Below are 6,160 nucleotides of genomic sequence, written 5' to 3'. Positions count from 1 at the left end.
TTAACTATGCCAAGGTAAATTCAATTTTTGAATCAAGGGCACCTTTAAAAGAACTTTTTTTTTTTGCCCCACCCCGTTTCCAAAACTCATTTGTTTCGCCTTCCTGAGGTTGAACTTAGAGTGGTTAAAATTTATTTTAAAAACTGTTCCTGAACATTATAACCCTAATGTTTATCAGTGTGCTGCATATTTTATGGAGAACAGCTTCCAGAACCTAAGTACTACGCAGAAAAACTTCCCCTGAAATGGAACAGTTCCCACTTTGTCAGGACAATCTGTTGTTTGTGGATTACAACTTGTAAGTATGTCTTATTATTTGTAGATGTGTTTTCTATTAACAGTTCCAATTATAAGTCTAATGTTGTTGCTACAATGTAAACCAAGGGCAAGGTCACTTGATAGTCAACATTAGTGTTGATATACTGTAGCTTTTGTAAGCTCTTGCTTTTGAAAGGCTGTTCACCACCCCTTAGTATAATTAACCATGGTTTTGTGATTGATTACTGTTTGTATTACCATAGTTTTCCAACAGATATCATTGTGTATAATATCTAAAATGTAAAAGAAAATTACAAATAAATAACATACCACCTCTAAAACTTCCTGTGAAATTCGTGCTTACAAAGTCTGTGGACGAAATCCGTTCTGCACAATCCTCTTGTTTGTTAAAATTCTTGAGTCTGAATCAGGCTTTAATTGGTTTTGAAATTGACACCATCCTTAATATTTACATCTGACTAGAGCTCGCTGTTATAACAAGGGGTGTAACATTTTCCCGAACATGGGCTAAGCAGTGCCAATCACAACACACTGGGCCAGATCCAATCACAGCACATTTTGTTTTTAGGAAGGTGAGGCTTTATCGAAACAGGAACTAAATGACACGTTTGAGACAGACTGGGGGAGAGAGGTGCTGTAATGATGTAAAATATGTAAAAAATAATTTTTTGAACAATCAAGCATGAAAGCACATTCTGGTACACCCCAAAGCACAAAATCAAGACTTCGTAAAAGGCCATAATAGGACCCTTTAATTGTAAATAAAATGCCATGAAAGTGCCATTGTTAACTTCTCAGTAGTCCTGCTGTCTTGTTATAAATATCCCGTAGCTGTCAATCACTGTGACAAAGATTCCAGATTGAGTTGCCAAATAGAAGCCTTCCAATCTCTTCACCTCAGCTTTAAACTTGTATGTCAAATCAGACAGCTTGTAATAAAATGTTAGTGATCCAGAAAGACTGACAATGTTTTTTTTTTCTCTGTACTTTACTCATTAAATGATGTATCACCTTTGAAGTCACACTGGGTGAAGCAACATTGGACAGAACATGGGTCCTATACAGCAGAGGTTCTTAAAAATGTACACAGGCAAGTGAAGATATTACATTTCAGGTTGAATCCAGTGTCTGAATCCAGTATCTGACATTAACATTAAGAGCAACAGATAGAAGCTAATACAATACGAACTATAGCTCATTGAAATACAGAAGCAAGTTTTCTCTTCATTTGCTTCAGTGCATGTCTTTGCAGGGCCCTTGTCTGTGATACAAATGACTAGCAATCATAACATGCTGTTTTAATCATTGAAACAACCATATGGTCCCTTATAAATAATTAATACTATAATGTAATAAAACAGAACATTGTGTATTACACAGTGCATGCACAGCTGTGAAAAAAAAGCACACTGCCATCTTATCAGTGGTGTAAGGGAAGGACACGCACTGTGGGAGGGCCCCGCATGGTGCGGGGCCCCCTAATGTTGGACACACATAAGTAGGCCACAGCTTATTTGACAATGTTATACAATTATGTAAAGTCACTGGCAAATGGGCCATTTTGTACACCAATTTTACTGTAGAAGCCACGTCACAGCAGCAAATAAATTGTGTTTACACAAACTTTTTAATGCCTTCAAAGAAGTGAACTAAATGTATTTACACAGAGGCCTGGTTTCACAGACAGGGCTTAAATTAAGCCAGGATTAGGCCTTTGTTTAATTAGGACATTTAAGTAGCTTTTATAAACGTGCCTTTGGAAAAAATAAATAAATAAAATAAATACTGGTGTGCATCTTGAGTCAAGACAATAGCACTGACATATTTTAAGATATGTCAGTTCAAGTTGCTTTCAGTTAAAACAGCTCAAACATGCATTTTAGTCTAGGAATAGGTTTAAGCCTTGTCTGTGAAACCAGGGGTTAATCACAATCACAAGAAACAATACATCACATGCTCAACTGTTTATTATTGATTTGCTTGCACAGCAGACTGGACATGTGCACTGATTGACATAATGGAGGAGCAGGGGAAAGAGAACAGAGAACAGAAATTTAATTCACACAATAGTACGCCACTGGATCTCATCTACCTTTGCAACCTCTGCAAATTAATTTAATGTTCAGCTTCTTAAGCACTGTTTTCTTTTTTTTCTGTTCTGTCTTCTCTGTCTTTGTCACAAATTTATTTTGTCCCTCTCTTCCTCATTTTTTCTTATCACAATCATTCATTATTGTGTAAATACAAATTTCAGTCTATCACTGTGCTACACAATTAACAAATTATAAAATCCACTTCACTGAGACATTGTATTTTGTTTTCATATTTGTTTAGACTAGTTGTCTGCCTTTTTCAAATTTTCGTTCAAGGTGACAGAGATGTTTGTTTTTTTTGTTTTTTTAAAGAAAATACAGTAACATTTTAGTAGAGGGAACACATATAAACTATTAACTACAACTTTTCCCTCAATAAACTCCTAATTTACTGATTATTAATAGTTAGTAAGGTAGTTGTTAAGTTTATTATTGGGTTTTGGGTAGGATTGAAAATATAGAATAAGGTCATGCAGAATAAGGCATTAATATTTGCTTAATAAGTACTAATAAATAGCTAATATTCTAGTAATATGCATGCTAAAATAAAATAAAGTGTTATAGAGAATACATATCCCAGTTTAATGTTCAGAGTCAAGTCTGTTAGGGTTGACTTCCTGTAGAGTGTGAAGCTTTCAAAACAGCAATCTGCAGGGTATTCCAGTAAAGCATGTTTAGCTTACTGTGATATTAACCCTAAAAAATCCTCTCGGTTACATATGTAAACATGGTTCCCTGAAGAGGGAACGAGACATTGAGTTGAAAAGCTGTGGGGACCTCTGCATGATTGCGTCATGAAGCACATCTTAGACAGGAGACGTCATCGACCAGGAAACTATAAACACATACCCAAACCAGTGTCAGCTTCTCATAGACTGAAACAAGTCGATCACAGGCATGCAGGGAGTATGGCAGGGTGATTAAGGTCTCGTTGCCTTAGCAATACTATACCCACGCTGCCATATGAGCAAGTGCCTGTCTGTGTGAAATCATATGCACACACTAAGATGGGGGCACCTGCAACCCCGGAGTGGAGCCCAAATCAAGGTCATAAAACCTAACAAAGGTGTGTGGTGAGGAGCAGCCTGCTACATCACAGACATCCTGGAGGGAAACTCCTGAAGGTAAAGCTTCAGGAGCAGCCATATTCCTCGTGGAGTGGGCCCGGACAAACATAGGTAAAGGCTGGCCGGCCAAATGCACAAGCAAGCCTCAACCACCCACTTCTCATCCTCTGCTTAAATGCTGGCAACCCTTTCCTAGGTGACCCATAACAAACAAATAGCTGTTTAGACTTTCTCCACATAGCAGCTCTGTGGACGTAGGCATCTATAGGGCCCTAACAGGGCAGAGCAGATTTAGTTTCTCTTGGTCAGACATCGGAAAGGGAGGAGGACAGAAGGCCCTGCAGTACAATAAGTCTTAAGTCTCATTGTCGGTGAACACAATCCACCGTGCCATTCGCCGTTGCCGGCTAAAACTCTATAGGTCAAAAAAGAAGCCATATCTAAACATGATCCAGAAGCGCAGGCATTTTCTCTGGGCCAAGGCTCATTTAAAATGGACTGTGGCAAAGTGGAAAACTGGAACGCCATGTCATCCGGACTAAAGAGGACAAGGACAACCCAAGTTGTTATCAGCGCTCAGTTCAGAAGCCTGCATCTCTGATGGTATGGGGTCGCATGAGTGCTTGTGGCATGGGCAGCTTACACATCTGGAAAGGCACCATCAATGCTGAAAGGTATATCCAAGTTCTAGAACAACATATGCTCCCATCCAGACGTCGTCTCTTTCAGGGAAAACCTTACATTTTCCAACATGACAATGCCAGACCAGATACTGCAACAATTACAACATCATGGCTGTGTAGAAGAAGGATCCGGGTACTGAAATGGCCAGCCTGCAGTCCAGATCTTTGCAGACTATTATAAAAAGATGAGGGGATGCCACACAGTGGCTCAACTTTTTTGAGATGTGTTGATGCCATGAAATTTAAAATCAACTTATTTTTCCCTTAAAATGATACATTTTCTCAGTTTAAACATTTGATATGTCATCTATGTTATATTCTGAATAAAATATTGAAATTTGAAAGCTTCCACATCATTGCATTCTGTTTTTATTCACAATTTGTACAGTGTCCCAACCTTTTTGGAATCGGGTTTGTACATGATTTGAATTATAGAAGTAGATAATGTGTTATATATGCTAGGTTAAAGAGATGTGTTTTTAGTCTAGATTTAAACTGACAGAGTGTGTCTGCTTCCTGAGCAATGCTAGGAAGTCTGTTCCAAAGTTTATGTGCTAAAAAGGAAAAGGATCTACCTCCAGCAATCAATTTTGATATTCTAGGTATTATCAAGCTGGCCAGAATTTATATGTGTAATTTATAGCGAGCTCTATAATGTGTTAAGAGCTCGCTCAAGTACTGGAGAGCTTAACCATTTAGTGCTTTGTAAGTAATTAGCAAGATTTTAAAATGTAAAAAATATTTAATAGGGAGCCAATGCAGTGTTGACAGAACCAGGCTAATATGGTCATACTTCCTGGTTCTAGTAAGAACTCTAGCTGCTGCATTTTGGATCAGCTGGAGTTTGTTTATTAGGCGTGCAGGGCAACCACCCAGCAAAGCATTACAATAATCTAGCCTTGAGGTCCTGAACGCATGAACTGTTCCACATTTGTCATTGAGAGCATATGTCGTAATGTAGATATATTTTTAAGATGGAAGAATGCTTTACATTTTTCTAGCATTACAGATGCTAGAAATGTGGCTTTCAGATGAAAGCTTGGTATCAAAGAGCACACCCAGGTTCCTAACTGACGACAAAGACTTGACAGAACATCCATCAAGTGTTAGACAGTATTCTAGGTTATTACGTGGCAGAGGTTTTTGGTCCAATAATTAGAATGTCTGTTTTTTTTTTCAGAATTAAGTAGTAGGAAATTGCTAATCATCGAATGTACAAAGTGAACAGCAACGGTCGAGTCTTGCGGTACTCCGTACTTATGATAAATCTCTTCGTTTACTACTACAAACTGATAACAGTCGGATAAGTATGATTTGAACCATGCCAAGTGCAATTCCACTAATGCCAGCATAATTTTTGAGTCTATTCAAAAGAATGTTGTGGTTGATATTGACAAAAGCAGCACTAAGATCCACTAACACTAATAGAGAAAAACAGCCACGATAAGACCAGTCCACTGATAGATCCCTGCTTTCAAATGCTCCTTTAAAAATTCAAATACATCTGTGTCCTTTCAAACTGCTGCGTTGATCATTGTAGCCAATCACAGACATATCCGATGAGAGATATGGTTTTTTTTTTTTTTTTGCATCTGATTAAACTGCTCCAGTAGTCCATATTCACAAGTGGTATGGTCTGGTCTTAATTGCACTAATACCTAGTTTCTGATGTAAATGTCCCATTAGCTATGGTATAAAGTTTGTTCTTTGATCTTTCACAATCTCATCTCTTATCCCCAATCTGGAAAACAGCTGGAGAAAATAATTTATTTTCTTACAAGGAAATGCCTTGGGATATATGGTTGCATAGTCAGTGATTACAAAGGTGTACTGATGTCCCGCACTGCTTTTCTCAAGCAGACCCATGATGTCCATGGTTATGAGCTCAAAGGGAACAGAAATTACAGGTAATGGGTGTAGGTGTGCCCTGCCTCTGCTGATGCACAGTACTTATTTTTTGACATGTGCTCTATGTCTGTACATCAGTATAGATGGAGAGACAGATGAAACTGTGGGCTCAGGTGTGTATTTGTCTTTT

This window comes from Megalobrama amblycephala, linkage group LG20 (assembly GCF_018812025.1).
Source record: "Megalobrama amblycephala isolate DHTTF-2021 linkage group LG20, ASM1881202v1, whole genome shotgun sequence".
In the NCBI taxonomy this organism is placed as follows: Eukaryota; Metazoa; Chordata; class Actinopteri; order Cypriniformes; family Xenocyprididae; genus Megalobrama; species Megalobrama amblycephala.
Note: the sequence above shows the minus strand (reverse complement) of the source record.